The sequence below is a fragment of the Hylobates moloch genome, unplaced genomic scaffold (assembly GCF_009828535.3).
Source record: "Hylobates moloch isolate HMO894 unplaced genomic scaffold, HMol_V3 SCAFFOLD_20, whole genome shotgun sequence".
NCBI lineage: Eukaryota > Metazoa > Chordata > Mammalia > Primates > Hylobatidae > Hylobates > Hylobates moloch.
The window spans coordinates 11318936-11339048 of NW_026652295.1; the positions used below are offsets into that span (position 1 = coordinate 11318936).

The 20113-nt window shown below is 38.1% G+C and overlaps 1 long non-coding RNA gene across 1 annotated transcript; it reads right to left on the bottom strand.

Moving 5' to 3' along the window:
- Positions 1-204: 204 nt before the first annotated feature.
- LOC116460520 (uncharacterized) lies at positions 205-16011 on the bottom strand. Its single transcript, XR_009211238.1, has 3 exons — positions 15906-16011; positions 5176-5234; positions 205-440 (listed from the first exon to the last, which is right to left on the bottom strand). It is a non-coding gene; the product is annotated as an uncharacterized LOC116460520 (long non-coding RNA).
- Between the last annotated feature and the right edge of the window lie 4102 nt (positions 16012-20113).

The following is a 20113-nucleotide window of genomic DNA, read 5'->3' on the forward strand; positions in this document are numbered from 1 at the left end:
GCAAACTCTCCCTCGGAGAGCAATGCACTTTTTGCCAATCCTTTTGAGAAGTAAAAGAAGAAGTTGTAAAAGACAACTGTCAGTCATTCCCCTCTTGGAAATGTCAGGTTTCAGGATGATCCACCAAGGGCAAAAGACTCTGCTTCCAATACACCTCTGTATCTTTAAAAAGAAATACGTAGAACAGAGTGAAATACTAGAAAACTTTTGGACTTTTATTGATACGTGGATTAATCATAAAAGGAAGGCTCCAAGAAAACAATATTTTCAGAACTCCCTTAGTTTGGTTCTGTGGCGGCACCTCACATTATGGGGCCAGATACCACTGTGGTAAAATCTAGGAGCGGTGAGGAGTAAATCTTTCATGATGATCAGCGATGCTGTTCGCTGAAACTTCCAGGCTCTCTATCTGCCAGGCTCTGTGGGGCCAAGGGAATGCACTGTAAAGAGAAACAGTGACATTGTGGAGTGGCTGGTTTCCCACAACATCCTGACAAATTCAACTTTCTTTTTTAAAATGGAAAAAGATTTACTTTGAAAGATGAGCTAAGGAAAAAGAGAGCCCGCATTATAGAAGGGAAGAGTATATACCAGTTGTGCCATGTATATTGAGACCTTTAAACTACCCACATTGTACACCTTTTAGCCTATTAGTCTCTATTTAGCCCAGTTTGAAGATCATTTGTCTAGGGGGAAAAACATTCTTTTAAATAGTTTGACAACACAGCTAGGGAATCTCCGTGGAAAATATACTCATGATAATTCCTCATCTCATTTCAGGGAATTGTAAACATTCTTTTCCTTTTCTTTCTTTTCTTTTTTTTTTTTTTTTTTTTTGAGATGGAGTCTCGTTCTGTGGCCCAGGCTGGAGTGCAGTGGTGTGATCTGGGCTCACTGCAACCTCCACCTCCTGGGTTCAAGCGATTCTCCTGCCTCAGCCTCCCAAAGTAGCTGGGATTACAGGTGTGTGCCACCATGCCTGGCTAATTTTAAACATTCTATTATTTTAAATAATCGATTCTGCATTCTATTTAGCTAAGTATATATGTCCCAACAAACTAAAGAACCAAGAGCATAAACATCAGCTCCTTAGGATGGTGAAACCCTCCCCTTCCCTCTGCTACCAAGGAGAACACAGGCCTGGCCTAGGAACTGAGTAGGGGTCCACTGTGAAACAGTAGTTTCAGTATCTGGACAGATTGTTTTCCATTTTTAAAATAAGAAACATAAAAATAAGTGTCCCAATATTTTATTTGCATACCATTCTGGCATAGATCATCCCTTAGGATGCGTCAACATAATTTCAGAAAAAAAAACTAAGAGAATACTGTCTTCTACATTCTCATTAAATTTCCTTTTAATCTGTGGTTCAACATTATCGTTCCTAATTTTAGGTCTTTATGGTTTTGTTTTGGTTTTCTTAATCAAACTTGGTAGTTTTTTGTTTTTTTTTTTTGAGATAGAGTTTCACTCTGTCGCCAGGCTGGAGTGCAGTGGCGCGATCTCGGCTCACTGCAACCTCCGCCTCTGGGGTTCAAGTGATTCTCCTGCCTCAGCCTCCCAAGTAGCTGGGACTACAGGCATGCACCACCACACCCAGCTAATTTTTATATTTTTAGTAGAGACAGGGTTTCTCCACGTTGGCCAGGATAGTCTCAATCTCTTAACCTTGTGATCCTCCCACCTTGGCCTCCCAAAGTGCTGGGATTACAGGCATGAGCCACCGTACCTGGCCCTTGGTAAATATTTATTAATTTTATTAGACAGTTTAAGTAATAGTCTTTTATATTTATCACTTTTCCTATCCTTCTAATTTATTATTACACTTTTACATCTAATAATTATTTCCTCTTCCTTTTCTTAGATTTATTTTCTTGTGATATCAGCTTCTTGAGTTAAACACTAGGTTTTTTTTTTTTTCTTTTTGGTTAAGATATAATTGGCAAATACAAATCGTATATATTATATTTATGGTGTACAATGTAAGTAATGTTTTGATATGTAAGTACATTGTGAAATGTTTAAATCAAACTATTGAATATATCTAATAGTTATTTTTTGTGGTGAGAATAAAGATCTACTCTCTTAGCAATATTTAAATATACAATACACTTTTATTAACTATAGTCACCATGCTATACAATACTAGACCTCGCAAACTTTTATTTTTTTAAGTGAAAGCAAGTTTATTAAGTAAGTAAAGGAATAAAATAATGACTACTCCATAGGCAGGGCAGTCCTGAGGGCTGCTGGTTCCCCATTTTTGTGGTTATTTCTTGATGATATGCTAAACAAGCAGCAGATTATTCATGCCTTCCCTTTTGAGACAATATAGGATAACTTTCCGATGCTGCCATGGCATTTGTAAACTTAGACCTCCCAAGTTTATTCATCCTGCCTAACTGAAACTTGGTATCCTTTGACCAACATCTTAAAATGATTTTCTTTCTCAGAATATAGCTTTTGTTATATTGATAAGAAATGTTTTCTTTATGCCAATGTCTGAATATATTAATAATGTTTAAATCCGTAACAGCATATTTGATTCCTTTTCTGACTTAAGTCTTACTTAGGAGGGTGTCTTGATATTTTCAAATAGTTGGATTTGGGGGAGAAAGAACAGTTTTGGAGTTTTTTTCCAATTTAAAATCTTTGATTGCATTTATAGCATTGTGGTCTTAAAAAACTATCTATACCACTTCTGCTTTGGGAAGTGTATTACAATTTTTCTCTGAAAAATTTTCCTCTGAAATAGGCTGCCATGGGTTCTCTGGATGGGTCCTGGTTTCCTAATTTAATCTCTAGTTCTTCCGCACTAGCCTTAAGAGTGGCCTAATTCTTAACAACAACAACTCATAACCAACATCAAATCAGCTTCACTATGATTTATTGAGGCCACTCTCAAGGAAAACGTCCATTCTGAAAGGGAGTGAAGATAACAAAATTCACAGCGCCACAGTCAGCAATGGCGTGGGCTCTTTTGCTTCTCGGAGCAGGACAAGTTAGCCCCTGGATTCCTTGATTCCCGCCCCAGCTGACAAACCTAGAACAACAGAGGTACAGACAATCTCCCTGTGCATGCCCAGGTGTTCCGTTTTGCATCACAGCCAGTGGGGGATGGAGGGGTGGTAAAATGTTGGTAACTCGTGTGATAGAACTGATGGTACTAGTCAGCCATCTGACCCACCTCCTAAAGGCGCCTGCCCGGCTGTAACCGCCACTGAGTGACCTGGCCTTGGAGGGGGCACATTCCACAATGCATGTTCTCAAATGAATGTTCTGGAAACGTAGGAGCTCTCCAAAAACGCCTGCTCAAAAACGTTAGAAACTAATTATAAAAACCGTCGTTTTATTTTATTTCTATTTTGCACCCGCGGGATGGATGTCTTTTTGAGGCCATGCTTTATCTGGTATCCAGGCCGAGGGCAAGCGCATTGGCTCACAGGCTCAGGGTTTCTGTCTGACAGATCAGTGCTGGTGGCCCGATGTGCATAACTGATGTAAATAATCAGTGATTCTGCAGGTGCCAGAAAAATAGGTCTCTCTAAGGAACAAAGTTTTTCTTCATGTCCATTAACCATCAGTACTAATTTTACTATTCGATCCTTCACATTCATGTTTCTGTTACTGCCTGCTTGATGTTTTGCTTGGCTCAACTCGAAGACTGAGTTGATGAGGACTTTATTTTAATTACTACAGTAATAAGCTCATTGTAAAAGTTAAATAAGAGATGATAGAAAATTTTAACATCTTTGCCCAGGCAGCCCCCTCCAGTTCTTTCCTCCTGAAGTAGTAACTTAATGTTGTCTTTTAACAGATGCATACAAACGAATGTTGAGGGGTTAAAAAAAAAAAAAGGAATCATGCTATAGATATGAATTCCAAAATTTTCTTTGAAGGTGAATTTTTCTAATTTTTAAATGTGTATATTTCAAGCAATGCTACTGAGCATATAACAGTTTATGACTTTCAAAGTTTTATTATACCAGTATAAAATAATCTATTTGGGTCCCATTTTATGTTTATCATCTTAAACTGATGTTTTTAAAAACTGTTTTGTTGTGATATAATTTACATATCGTAAAATTCAACTGTGTTAAGTGTACAATTTAATAAATTTTACTATATTTAAGGAGTTGTACAACCATCAACAGAATCCAATTTTAAAACATTTCCATCATCCTAAGAAGAAACTTCACACCATCACTCTCCATTCCATCACCAGCCATAGACAATGAGTAATGCAGTTTCTGTCTCTTATTATCTGCCTTTTTCCTTTGGACATTTCATATAAATGATCTCATACAACATGTATGCTTGGCTTCTTTCACTGAGCACAATATTTTTGAAATATGTCCACATTGTAGCATTTATCAGTACTTCCTTTTTTATTGCCAACTAGCATTCCTTAAATTAAGTTTCACCTGGCATATATTTACTCATTTTTACATTTTTACACATAATACATCATGATGTTTTATGTGCCTTATAAATGGCAAAAGATTAAAATTTGTATTTAACCACTTAACCACTGAAAGTGTGAATAAAATTTCACAGGAATTCAGAGGAGAGTGAGATCAGGCAATGCTTCAGCCAAGGGGCATCATCTGATCGTCAAGGAAAGGCAGAGTTTGAATAAGAAGAGACTCCACTGGGGGGTGGAAGGAGATGGAGGCTATTTCATTTATTTATTTGTTTATTTATTTATATTTTTTTGGCGGGGCAAGAGATGAAGTTTCGCTCTTGTTGCCCAGGCTGGAGTGCAATGACGCCATCCTGGCTCACTGCAAGCTCCACCTCTCGGGTTCAAGCAATTCTCCTGCCTCAGCCTCCCAGGTAGCTGGGATTACGGGCATGCGCCACCACGCCCGGCTAATGTTTGTATTTTTAGTAGAGACAGGGTTTCACCACACTGGTCAGGCTGGTGTTGAACTCCTGACCTCAGGTGATCTGCCTGCCTCGGCCTCCCAAAGTGCTGGGATTACAGGCGTGAGGGACTGTGCCTGACTGAAGATGGAGGCTATTTCAACATGAGACACTGGGCCAAACACTGAGTCCGAGCCAGCAGATCTTTTATTTAGGAGGCAAATGAAGATTGAAAGAAGACCAAGCTGAAAGTGGATAACTGGTTGTGTGACCCGAGAAAGTTCCTCAGTCAAGGTCTCTATTTCATACCTGTGAAATCCAGGTGTTAAGTGCTCATCATCTCTAAGTTTCCTTCTGGTTCTAAAATTCTGTAGAGGTTGGAAGAAAATATGATAGTATTTTAAGTCATTAGAGAAAGCTGTAGTCATAGTTTCATTTTTACAGCATATTGTTGGCCATATCCCTTGCTTTATTTAACATCAAGTCTTTGGGAATGCAATAGCTAATTATAACACTAAAACTATAAAAAACAGGATTTATTTACAGCAATATTTTTGACAGGAGCTCTTAGAAGGCCTTGTATAATAAAACAGAAATTTTATACATTAGTAATGTGTACAGTAGAAATTTGAAAGATGTACTAGGAGGAACCAAATCGTTAGATATATCTATAAAACAAGAATTAAAGGCTCTAGGAAGCTGTACTTATAAATAGCACAAAGAAATCAGAATTTTTTTAAAATAAAATGATTTACTAAATGTAAAAACGAGAGATATTACAGAAAGAAGAATGAAGGAAGGAAATGAAACTTCCATCAAAATTTATCTAATGGTTTGGTTATACTGAAAATAAGGAAGTTTTAAAGTGTGGTAATCATCTACAGTTTTGTCTGAATAAGAATAAAATCAGAAAGACGTGAAACTTTGAACTTGCACTGAAGAGGAACAGGTCTTCTTGCATGCATAATGATTGAATAGTCTGCCCTAAGTGCAGTAGTCTATAAAACCATAAATCATTATTATTTAGTACAAATAAAAGTATTTTATGGACTGATATTTCTAAGAGTGCAATTTAAATCTACATTTATCTCTTTTTTTTCATTTTTAATATGAGACAGTGGTCTCACTGTGTTGCCCAGGCTGATCTTGAACTCCTAAACCCAAGGGATCATCACACCTCAGCCTCCCAAGTAGCTGAGATTACAGACATGCATCACCATGCTTGGCCCTAATTCTACATTGAAATTTAAATGCAGAGCATTCATGGCTTAGCTAAAGTAGCAGTCATCCCCAAGATTTTCTCCAGAGATTATATCTAGGTGTATAAAATATTGGCCAGGTGCAGTGGCTCACTCCTATAATCCCGACACTTTGGGAGGCCTATGCAGGAGGATCACTTGAGACCAGGATGTGAAACCAGCCTGGGCCACATAGCCAGGTCCTGCCTCTACAGAAAAAATAACAATAAAAAGTAGCCAGATATGGTGGCACGTGCTTGTAGTCCCACTACTCAGGAGGCTGAAGCAGGAGGATCGCTTGAGCCCGAGAGCTCAAGGCTGCAGTGAGCTGTGATCATACCACTGTACTCCAGCCTGGGTGACAGATCAAGACTCCATCCTTAAAAAAGAAACTAATAAATAAATAAATTAGTTATTTAAATCAATCTAAATTAAATTAAAATATTACCAAGTCCACATGTACATTAATGGAAAAAATCACAATTACTTATGCATCCACATAATATAAAGTATGATGTATTTCACATGTTCTCAGTCTCTCCCGAGTCATGCCTGGGAAGTCTGTTGTTAAACATGTTGTCATTTCACATTAAAATGTAGGTTATTGATTTTTCTTGTTTCTTCCCACACTGTCATTGACCCATATCCTGTAAGACAGCAAAAGAGCTTTGACGTCAGAAGGTTGGTAAGGATAATAGAAAATCACTAATGTTTGGAAATTCTGTGCTGAAAAGGTGGATTGACCAACATGTAATTGGTTAATGGATAAATTCCTGGACTGGATAAGCTAGCATTTTATTCCGACACAAGTAAAACATTACACAAAGGAGGTGGATTCATTTTTTAAAAATCAGACATAGTTTTCCTATCCTAAAGCATATTTGCGTCCGCTAGCAGACAACTACAGGTAATTGCCTCCAGGTGTTTGCCTGCAGGAAGTCATTGAAATTCAGTGCTAGTAATGGCAGTTTTCTGAGCAGCAAAAACTAACCTACAGGAACCTCAGAGGCACAGGTATATTTTAGAATAGCAATGCCAGCCCTCTGAAAGGCCATAGATTCAGAATGGCCAGTTTAACAGGATACAAATTAAATAAAACAAGAATGAAGCTATGTTTTTTAACAATAAAAAAATTAAGATTAAGAAAAATGTTTTTCTTTTGCTTTTAAAAAATTTTAAACATTATTTGTTTTTCTTAAATTTTTGCTCCTTGATGGTAACTGCCTAGCAATCATTTTTTCTCCCAGACAAAATAGGAATTACAAGAACAATTACATTTTTCTTAAAGTTCCATTTTTATGAAAGCTCACATTCAAAAATAACATTATTAAACAATAACCCAGGTATTTTTTCCACTGCAAATAGATACTCTAGGATATTTAATTAAAGATGGCAGATTAACCATTAGCATTTAGCTCAATGCTACAGCTCAAATGACAATAATTTTTTTTAAAGACATAGCATACAAAGACAAACAAGAATGGAGACAACAGCAACAGAAATTTGGAAGCTGGGAGAAGATCTGAGAAAGTTGGATTCTCAGCCAACTGCAGAGAGAGCTGAGAAGCAGACTCATTTTTTTGTTCTGTTTTGTTTTTAATTTCAAGTACAGATCCAAGAATGGGCATCCTCAGCTATCTCTGAAAGTTCTGTTTCAAGTAGAGTTGTTGAAGAAGCAGCTGGACCTTCTCATCTCCTCCCCACTTCATGCAACAGGTCAACTACCCATCTTAGCAGAAGATCTAAGAGATTTATTTCCTGGAGACAGACACACAGAGGGTTCAAACTAAAAAGAGGAGAGTTGAGCTTACACACTAAATGCAAAAACTCTTCATATTTTTTAACCTTTTCTAGGCTAGAACACCGTTTGCTAAGTACACACACTCTTGTGAGTGCATACACACGCATACACAGACACACATGCCCTAGGCAGACAATCAGAAGTCTTCTCTGGGGAATTTGACCAGCCCAATAGAAAAGATCTGAAAATATTGCCAATGAGAGCTCCACTAGGAAGAGCAAAGGCAGGCCATTATACAGTGAAGTCCCTGGTCAATAACTAGTCACACACTCCTCCTCCAATCAGCTTTTTTTTTTTTTTTTTTTTTTGAGACCAACCGAGTCTGCTCTGTCGCCCAGGCTGAAGTGCTGTGGCGTGATCTCGGCTCACTGCAACCTCCATCTCTCGGATTTAGGCAATTCTCCTGTCTCAGCTTCCAAAGTAGCTGGGACTATAGGTGTGTGCCACCACACCCGGCTAATTTGTGCAGTTTTAATAGAGATGGGGTTTCACCATTGGTCAGGCTGGTCTCAAACTCCTGACCCCAGGTGATCCACCCACCTTGGCCTCCCATAATGCTGGGATTACAGGCATGAGCCATCGCACCCGGCCTCCGATCGGCTTTTAGTGCACCCATGCCTAGTAGGAGTAGCCACACAAGGATTACTAGGATAGGATTCTAATATGAGAGACACGGAAACAAACAATCAGGAAAAAAAGCAATGAGAGAAAACAGAAGCAGGAGGGGAGGATAACATTTGAAAATGATCCTTAATTCATTCAGATAAGATATTGCATGTGAAAGACAAGAAAAGGGTGCTATTTTAGAAAAAGAATATTTTGAGGAATAAGAACTTTAAAATAATTAAAAATAGAATTGTGAAAGTAAAAAAATCAGTAGAAGAGTTGGAAGATAAATTAGAGGAAATCTTCTAAAAGCAGAGCAAAAATAAAAAATAAGGGATAAAAGATAAGAAAAAAATACAGGACATGTCCAGCAGGTGCAACGTCTATATGATGATAGGAGTTCCACAAAGAGAGAACTCAAGAGATAGAGAATAGGAAATCATCAGGGAAACAATGCAAAAATATTTCCCCCAAATGAAAGAACATGAGTTTTTAGATCAAAATAAACCACACAGATCCAGCACTAGAAATAATTTAAAAACCAGTATCAAGGCAGGGCGCAGTGGCTCACGCCTGGGAGGCCGAGGTGAGCGGATCACGAGGTCAGGAGATGGAGACCATCCTGGCCAACACGGTGAAATCCCGTATCTTCCAAAAAATACAAAAAAAAAAAAAAAGTTAGCTGGGCTTGGCAGCGGGCGCCTGTAGTTCCAGCTACTCGGGAGGCTGAGGCAGGAGAATGGCATGAATCCGGGAGGCGGAGCTTGCAGTGAGCCGAGATCGCGCAACTGCACTCCAGCGTTAAGACACATCATTGGGAAATTTTTGAAACTCTGGGATGAAAAGAATATATTATGAGCTTCTAGAAAGAAGAGATTTTATAAGAAGAATCAAGATTCAGAGTGGCTTGACATTTCATAGTAGAAATACTGGAAGCTAGAAGGCAATGAATTTAATGCTTTCGAAATTATGTGGAAAAATTCATTTTATTCTAGAATTCTCTATCCGGCCAATCTATAAATTAGGCAGGAAGGTAGAATAAAGACATTCTCGGATTTCCAAGACCTGGAAATTTTTTGTTCGCTCTGGATCCTTTCTTAGGAAGCCTGGAGTATGGGACCACCCAAAATGCGGGAATAAACTCAGAAAGAAGGAAGGCATGGGATCCGGGAAATCGCGACCCACTTGAGAAATGGGAGAAGTCAACCCCAAGGATGATGGTGAAAGGGATCCCATAAAAACTGCTGAGTCAGGCCTAGGGTGTGACTCAGAATACAGGTCAGAAAGCTGTAGGTGAGAGCTATTGGATAGGACCCAATTAATACTATATTAGGTTAGTTTGAATGTGTTGAGATAACATTTACCCATCTTAGGTTGAATTACTAAGTACAGTCATGTGTTTTTTAATGACAAGGATACCTTTTGAGAAATGTGTCATTAGGCCATTTTGTTCTGCTAACATCGTAGAGTATATACTTGGTAGAGCCTACTACACACCTAGGCTGTATGTGACAGCCTATGGCTCCTAGGCTACAAACCTGGACAGCATCTCACTGTACTGAATACCGTAGGCAACTGGAACACAAGGGTAAGTATTTGTGTATCTAAACATATCTAATCATACAAAAGGTGCAGTAAGAATATGGTATAAAAGGATTTTTTTGTTATTTTTTGGTTTTTTTTTTTTGGTTTTTTTTTTAAAGACAGTGTCTTGCTCTGTCGCCCAGGCCAGGGTGCAGTGATGCGATGTCAGCTCACTGCAACCTCTGCCTCCCGGGTTCGAGCGCTTATTTTGCCTCAGCCTCCTGAGTAGCTGGGATTACAGGCGTGAGCCACAACGCCCAGCTAATTTTTTGTAGTTTTAGTAGAGACGGGGTTTCACCATGTTAGCCAGGATGGTCTCCATCTCCTGACCTCGTGATCCGCTTACCTCTGCCTCCCAAAGTGCTAGGATTACAGGCGTGAGCCACCGCGCCTGGCCGATATAAAAGGTTTTAAAAATGATACATATAGATAGAGCACTTCCCATGAATGGAGCTCACAGGACTGGAAGTTGCTCTGGGTGAGTCAGTGAATGATGGTGAGTGACCGTGAAGGCCTAGGACATCACTGTACCCTACTTCAGTTTATAAACACTGGACCCTTAGGCTACACTAAATTTATTTTTAAAAATTTTCTTTCCTCAGTAATAAATTAACCTTAGCTTACTCTAACTTTTTAACTTTATAAACCTTTTAATTTTTTTTAACTTTTTGACTCTTTTGGAGTAACACTTAGCTTAAAATACAAATACATTGTACAGCTGTACAAAATATTTTCTTTCTTTATATTCTATTCTATAAACTTTTTTCTATTTTTATTTTTTGCTCTTTAAACTTTTTTGGTAAAAACTAAGACATAAACACAGACATTGGCACTTGGCCTGCACACACGCGCGATCATCAAGACATCACTAGGTGGTAAGAATTGTTCAGCTTCATTATAATCTGATGGGACCACTGTCGTATATGTTGTCTGTTGTTGCCTGAAATGTCATTGTGCAGTGTATGACTGTACACAGAAAGCCAAGCAAATACACAAACTAAGCAATGATGTTCTTTATGGAAGCACAAAAAGGGAAAAATAATCACAGTGTATCGTACGGCTTAGCTACGAATAGTGTTCTTCGTCTCAGTGATAATGTACCTCTAAACACCGACTGTTGACCCAACCAAAACTATAATCTACGTGGGGCACAGGGGGGACAGCAATGTAACTGTGTGTGCTCAGGGACAGAGGGAGCAGCACAAAAAGAGAGCTAAAGCTCCACATTTCAGAGTGAGAAGGCAATAGATAGTCTAAAGTTGAAAAGTCAAAAGTTACATTTTATTTAGAGATGCAAATGTAAATATTAACAATTGGTAAAAGAGTTGAAAATATTTTTGTCTAGAGAGTGGGAAATAGTAACAGCAGAGATGGCAAGAAACAGCTTTTTTTCTTAGCATGCCATAAAACAATCTGACTCTTTAAACTCTGATGAAATATTATACATTCATGTAAATGAAAAACAAAAGAAAGCATTGAGATGAAAAGATATACTTCTAAAATCTTTGGGTGAGTCATTTTAGGTGATTTGGCTAAGGTAGATAACTTATCTGATAATGATTATACCTTTCTACTTATTAATTCATTCATAGGGTTGTGTGAATAAACATTTATTGAATGATTACCACATGCAAAGTTCCATGAGAAAGGTAAATATGAAAGGAATACAACATGATTTTCTTCCTTATGTTGCTTGCAAGTGAACATGACATATATTTAAAATATGTTTTATCTGTTTATATGAATAAATAAAAAAGAACTAGGGCAGACAGAAAGGACAGTACATACATATGACAGTATAAAAGAAACAAGATCTAGAAGTCTGCTTGTTGAATATGGAAATTTGAATTGAGGATTGAAGGAGGAGGTAGACCAGATAGCTGGGACCAACATGAGAAAAACCATGAAGATAGGAAGTGTCTCAGGATGATTGGATGCTGCAATTCTTTAATTATAATGAAGAACAAAGAATAAGAATGTTAACTCCAAGAGAGCAGGCATCTTTTGTGCCTTGTTCACCATTCCCAATACTAGGGCATTGACTGGCATATAACGATACTCAGTAAATATTTGCCCCATGAATGATTGGGTAAGATTGTAAAGATAGTTAGAGGTTGATAACAGAGGGCTTTGAATTCCATGTTAAATTTAGAATTTAGACTGTAAGTAAATAGGAAAATATTTGAGGAGAAGATTGTGATGGCTCTAATTTTGACAGCTGAGTTTAGGACAGGTCGGAAGCATGCGAGGTATCCGGTCAGTTAGGAAGAAATGAAAAATAAAGGCCCGAGTTTCATCCATTAACCACTAAATTAGAAACGAAGAAACAGACCACTTACTGCAGAAGCAAGCCATGAGTTTATGGAAATGTAGTAAATTTGAAGTCAGAAAAAATTGAGTTAAATCCTGTCTTTGTCATGTAATGAGTGTGGAGATCTGGACAAGTCCTAGGACGTCTTCTATGAACATCGATTTCCTCAGTAAAATCAGGAATAGCTTTTGCAAATACTTCACCTGTTGTCTAAAGGGTATCGGGTAGCTCTCAAGGATATGTCAATATGTCAAGGCAGGATAAATTGACGCGAAGATAAGAGAGAAGTGCAAGAGAGACATAACACGTAGCCAGGAGTGGAGCTAAAAATCCACCATAATACGCAACGTTATGTGAAAGCATTTTGGAAAATGAAGAGTTATACAAACGTTCGATGTGGTTGACCTATGACATTTCTGATGTAGTGGAAGCTTGAAAGATATTACTACTGTGTCAGAGGAAAGGGTATTACGTTGATGCAGAGAGATTTGGGGCTATTATAGATTAAGCTTTTAAGAAGTTTGGAGGTCAAGAGACAACTGAAAAGGCAACTAAAATCTAAAATGTGAAGTTCGTGATTACGTTTTGTATTCTCAAAGTATTTGATGAAAATATTCACCAATCTTTGAAGCAGAACCAACCAAACCACAATTCTTTAACCTAGAGTGGACTTTAGTGAGTTAGTCTAACTCAGACCCTTTGCAGGTAGGAAGTAAAACCCAATGAGGTGTCAATGTTAGCAGTAGAAGTTACCACTTATCTATATTTCTCAACAGGAACAAAACAAAAACACATTTTAAAAACCCTAGATACAATAATCAATAGACTATGGATCTCATTTCCCTGGAAGGACGGTTCATGGATAACATGTAGGGTTGATTATTAATTAATGAATAAGGGAGACTTAAGGGAAGGAAAGGCTGTATGTGTAAGATAGAATTGTGTGTTCTAAACAATTTAGATCAGAAAATGGAAACCTAGAAAAAGTGAAAGGATGGCACTTAAAGGGACAGGCATAATTGATTAACTAATTGGGAGTTTGTCAATTTTATTTTATTGTTTTGAGACAGGGTCTCACTCTGTCACCCAGGCCGGAGTGCAGTGGCGTGATCACAGCTCACTTGCAGCCTTGACCTCCCTGGGCTCAGGTGATTTTTTCACCTCAGCCTCCTGGGTAGCTGGGACTACAGACACCTCTGGCTAATTTTCGTAGTTTTTGTAGAGATGAGGTTTCACCATGTTGCCCAGGCTGGTCTCCAACTCCTGGGCTCAAGCAATCCACTCACCTCGGCTTCCCAAAGTGCCAGGATTACATGCCCAAGCCACCGCGCCGTCTGCCAATTATATGAGCCTCGTGGATCACTTCATGAAGTGCTCCTAGAAATGGTACAATTCACCTAGATCTTAGAGAGAATGGCTTAGAGCATTTGGATGAGCAAAGAGGAAGAAAGCAAGCATTCTGTGCAACGATGTTGACTGAAACAGAAGTGTGTAGAAAGGAAGCACCAAACTTACTGCAAGAACAGTGAGTGGACCCATTTAGCTGCAGTGAAGCCTTTGTTTAGGGAAGTAAGTAAACATAATGTTTTGAGGTGATCGCTTCCATCGTATCGAGGTTTAAAGACCAGCTAGGGAATGTGTATCTTGTAGTTAGAGGGAAGTGACTCGGTCTCTTCAGTGAGGGAGTTACATGATGACAGCATTCCTTTTAGGAGATAATTAGGGTGGTGTGCCTGATTCAGAGAAGCTAGGAATGTTTGGACTCTAGCCCTATCTTTTCCAAGTTGATGTCATGGTAGACAACTGCATTCTCTCCCCAGACACTCTTAGATGTTAATATTGGCAACACTGGAAGAATCTGTTGAGCAGTTTTTATGAAATGTAATACGAGATGTACTTGCTTTTCACCTTCAGCAATTTTTTCAAAGAAGAGTGAGGGAAAGTTTGAAAATATGTCACAGTGGACCTCTACATTTTATGGTCATAATAAAAAAATCCCACATTTTCTAAATGAAATAAAGCAATGAGTTAGAGTTGAGAAAATAGGAAGGCCTTAGTTAAGGCAAAAACAGAGGGATTAAAATGTTTAAAACAGAGGGATTAAAAATGTTTTGGGGAATGATGTCAGAATTGCAGGTTATGGATGGTTGTAAAGAGAGAATTCTGATTTTAATCAGTTAGATCATCTATATTCAAGAAGCCAGGTAGTCAGGGCAATGTAAACTAGAGGAAAAAGAGAGTGTGTAGTAGTTTTCATCCAGTGAAATCAAAGCCACTGGAACTATTAATATTAATAGAAGTAATTGTAAGTGAATTTAGGAGGGTAGATATCCAAGTCACCATCTTCATGGCATCTAGAAAAATCTTGTCCTGGGTTTAACATAAGTCATTCTCTTCAAATTAAGAAGCAAAGAAGAAAAAAGAAAATAGAGCAGTAGAATGGCGAGTAGTTACAAGTATGTAAATAAATGCTTGCTTAAAAAGAAATCCAACTACTAATCAGTAAAAAACAAAAGGAGGATATAATGAAGAGACATAGAAGAATAAGATAAAGGAGACATTACACATAGTAGAAAGATATAAAGGAAAGGAGCTATTTAGATACTCACAGAAGCAGATTCTTCCAAAGAACTTAAAAAGCACTCATTGCTCTTTTGCAAAGTATCGCTAAGGAGTAGGTTATTATCACCCCATTTTACAGATGGGGGCACTGTCAAATGTCATTTGGTACTTTAGCATATTAAACTTAGGTTGCTAATTAGCAATGTATTTGAGATGGAATTTGGCAGTTGTAAGAAACATTAATATTTCTTTGTTTTCAGGACCTTCAGTGTAACATAGAAGAATCATTCTTTTGACTTATCTGCTATACAACTGGTCAATATTGCATGATGACTTCTCAAAATTACCATTGATTTAGGTTTCCAGGAAAAATCAAGCCATGCTTCAAGGGGATTTTAGTAGCAAGAAATCCATATTATTTGACACCTGCTATTATTTCCTCAGCATCCCAGAATTTCTCATTTAAGTACTGCCCAATATTATTCTTGCTTTCTTTGCATTTGTGAACACAGACACAAAATGTTTTGTTGTAAATTATTGTAGAATGGCAGTTTGACCTTTGGGGAATATGAATCATGGGTCACTGTCATAAAACAACTTATGTCTGGAAAATTTTTGAATAATAGTTGCTTTGGGACAAGTCCTTTTTCCCCCCTTCCTAAGAAATTAGGAGCTTTCTTAATAAGAAATAACATTAGAGTTTTCAATTTTAAATTGTGTGAATTTGTTTTAATTGTATGAAAATAGATACAAGATAATCAGTTGCTCAGACTAGATACCAAAAGGAATGGTTATTAAGACAGTAGAAAAATATTTTTGAAGAACATTCATAGGATAGCCATCCTGCTCCCCCAAATCAAACCTGAGGCAATAGAAAACTATGCTTTTAGAATAATAAAAATAGCAGAAAACTCCTGTGAGAGAATGTCTGATTTACCTTTCTGGAAATCACTTTATTTTGTTCCAGACGGGTGGACTATGGAACTTTCTGAGAGAACATGGTTACAAAACTGTTGTGTGATCAAAGCTCCGGAGGGAGGGACTGTTTTGACTCTCTTGTTACTATGTGAGGGATGGAATTTTGCAACCAGAAGGTTCCACAACAGTTGGAAACGACAGTTGTATGAGTAGCGAGCCGAAGACAAATGTGTGTGTCCTGTTACTCCTGCTCTGAGAACTACACACTGCCGCCGTGCCAAGATTTCCTGCTTGCATCAATATTTTTTATAATTACCAAACCTCATGTGCATAACCCATTAGTAGCAAAAAAAAAATCTTACAAGTAACATCTACACTGTCTTTAGGTTAGACAGCCATCTGGCTAGCTGATATGCACTACACACACACACACACACACACACACACACACGCACACAGATACCCTTATTTAGATGCCTTATTATAACGCTAGTTCCATTTTCAATCATCTACCATAAATCAAGCTCCACCTCCTTTTGCAGAAATTAAAACAGCTGCAATTTAAAAAGCGCTTAGAACATGTTAAAGCTCACCATAGGCTATTATCGTCCTGTTATTAGCGGCTTACTCTTATCTTCCATTCTCTGGCTTATCTCTCTCACTTGTGAATTCATGTCCCTTTCATTTTCCTTAGCTTCCGGAAAGTCCGTTTTATCTATTGCCTTTTCTCCAACTTTTCCCAAGTTGGACTTTGACTCTAGACTCGTGGGTTCCTTTGTATTGATGTCCCCAGACATTTTGGCACAATAGGAACTGCCATGAAAAGGAGATGCCAAAACATTCAAAACTGTAAATTCAATCATGTGCTTTTAAAAACAAAATAGTATGGAATGGTATAGCAGAAAGTCTAGGGAAGGGAAAAATGAGTGGTTTAAGTGTTGTTTACCAGAAACAATTCATCTACAAAATTTGATCCCATGAACAGGCATCTGGAGAAAGCTTCTTATGGTGGCAACATATTTACAGAGTCAGAAGCTGGTGAGTTTGAGATCTGGTAAGGTTTGGGGAAACAGACGTTAATGTAGGAGGTAGATATTGGGAACTGAGATGTGTTTGCAAAAAAAGAGGTACTTGTAAAGCTAGTGGTGGTGAAGTTGTGGTGTTGGCAGTTTTTTAACAAGAAGGAAAGGTTAGCTGTAATCAATGATTTAGATGGGAAATTTGAAATGCTTTAGGACTGTGTGGAATACTGTCCTGTAGTCTGGTCCATGTGCCCAGTATACCCAACTGCTGATGCTGAAATCCCATAAATGCAGACATACAAATACAGCCCATATTAAAATATATGTATGTATATAAATATATAATATAGGTGTGTGCATATATGTGTGTGTATATGTATATATATATACACAAAGTAGTTTCAGTATATATATATGTATAAAATAGTTTCAAGCTTCATTTATAAAATCTGTTTCAAGACTCCCAGTGGATGCCTGAAACCTCAGATATTACTGAAACCTATATATATATATATATAAACTGTTTTTTTAATTTCTTTTTCTTTTCTTTCTTTTCTTTTTTTTTTTTTTTTTTTTGAGACAAAGTCTCACTCTGTCGCCCAGGCTGGAGTGCAGTGGCGCAATCTCAGTTCAACGCAATCTCCGCCTCCTGGGTTCAAGCGATTCTCCTGCGTCAGCCTCCTGAGTAGCTGGGATTACAGGTGCACACCACTGCACCGGGCTAATTTTTTTGTGTTTTTAGTAGAGATGGGGTTTCACCATGTTGGCCAGGCTGGTCTTGAACTCCTGACCTCAGGGGATCTGCCTGCCTTGGCCTCCCAAAGTGCTAGGATTACAGGCATGAGCCACTGTGCCTGGCCCATATATACTGTTTTTTTCTATATATACATAGCTTTGATAAAGTTTAATTTAAAAATTAGGCACAGTTATAAATTAACAATAACTAATACTAGAACAATTGTAACAATATACTGTAATAAAAGTTATATATGAATGTGGTCTCTCTCTCTCTTAAAATACTGTAATATTTTAGGACCATGGTTAATGGTGGGTAATTGAAACTATGGAAAGGTGAATATACAGAGATGTGTGCATGTATTTTTTCATATGTACATATATAATTTTTTTAAAACCTGAAATCAGGTTATAGTAGACAGGCCATCAGGGTGGGAATTAAATCTCAAAGAAGAGAAAGGGAGCTTAAAGAAAAACACTGTTTGCTTCATAACTGTGTTTAGATCACACCTGCTTTTCCAGATCCCAGCCTGCCACGAATGAGAATATAAAAGAAATATGAGACTTACTGGGCAGCGGGGTAGCCTAGGGATTTAGGATGTGGTCTTCTCCGCAGACAATCAGGGTCCCTGTGAGGCCAGGTCTAGTTGTACCTTTGGCTTGGTAGTTAACCTAAGCCTGAGCTCCTTAATCACTAAAACATGGGTGACGGTGTCTGTAGCCGCAGGTTATTGTTTTCTTTTAAAAAAATAAACTTTATTTTGGAATAATTCTAGCTTTACAGAAAATTTATAAAGATTGTAGAGAGCCCTGTACATATGCCCTTACTCTTTACTTCATTGTTAATGTCTTACATTACCAGGATACATTTATCAAAAATAAGAAATTGACATTTTGACATGACTATTAACTACACTGCAGACTTTATCTGGATATCAACAGTTTTGCCATTAATGTCTTCTCTCTATTCCAGGATCCCGTCGAGGATCATGTTAGATTTGGTTGTCAGGTCCTCTCTGGATAAGTCTCCAGAGACTTATTTCAAGGTTTAAAACACAACACATGTAAAGCACACTTGGTCTAGAGCGAAACACGTAATAAAGCATTGGTCAACACTGAGAGATCGTTGTAATTATGTGACAGGCACTGTCTTCAGCACTTTTGAAACACCAGTTCATCTAATATTCACAGCTATTCTGTGAAGACTCCAACTACATTTACTTTACAGATCAGAAAATGGAGGCACAGGAAGGTCAAAAAAATGGCCCCAAATTATGCAGCTGGCAGATCTGGGCTTCAACCCAGGCTTGCTGGCTCTTAAGCCCATGCTTTTAGTCACGATGTTGCCTCTTTGTATGTGCATAATATATACTCTTTATTAGTAGGAGACTCTGGAACTGGTGAATTCTCTCTAGGGCAGAAGAATATTGCTAAGTAGTTCTCCTTTAGTCACTGAAAATATGCCTGATTTTTAACCCTCTTTAAATAAAAAGTTACAGCAACTCAAAAAGAAAAGGTAAGGAATGTGAACTGAATAAGCCAAAAGTACATGTTTCATAGCTTTTCTTATAAATCACTTTTTTGAACCCTTACTCTGCCATATTTTTTCTTAATTTGTTTTTTTTTGTTTGTTTGTTTGTTTGTTTTTTTGGAGGGAGGGTTTTGCTCTGTAGCCCAGGCTGGAGTGCAGTGGTGTGATCACTGCTCATTGCAGCCTGATCTCCCAGGCTCAAGCGATCCTCCCAACTCAGACTGCTAAGCAGCTGGAACTACACGTGCATGCCACCCTGCCTGGCTAATTTTTGTATTTAGGGTTACCCCATGTTGCCCAGGCTGGTCTCAAACTCCTGGCTCAAGCAGTCGGCCCCTCTTAACCTCCCAAAGTGCTGGGATTACAGGTGTGAGCCATTGTGCCTGGCGTTTTCTTAATTTTATACACATATATTCCCTCTTTCCCTCTCTCCTTCCCTCCCTCCCTCTCTCCTTCCCTCCCTCCCTTCTTTCCTTCTTTCCTTCCATCCATACTACATGTTTAAGCCATGGAACCTCTATCAAAGCTACAGCAGAGAAGAAACTTTTTAAAAAAATCTAGGAATGAAGATTAAGAGCAAGCAAAAGGCAATGGAGTTTCCGGTGAGAGTCAGGAAAGGCATAAAAGAGGAAGGATTTGGGAGCAGGAAGAAGGGGAGAGGGAGGATGGACTGAGCTCTCCAGTCAAGCTCTGCCAGGAGTCAGTTGGTTATGCTGTCATTTAATTCACATGACTCCTTATATTGGCTTCCCAGGCTATAAAATGAGCAGATCCCCTTTAACTGTGTTATATATAATAATTTTGAATCCAGAAAATTTAAAAAGGATGTTTAAAGAAACATGCAAAAGCAAGAAAGCAATTAAGTTGATATGAAAGGCTTAGCAACCAAACTGGAAGGTGAGCAGGCCTCAGACTACAACATTCATTCAACACACATTT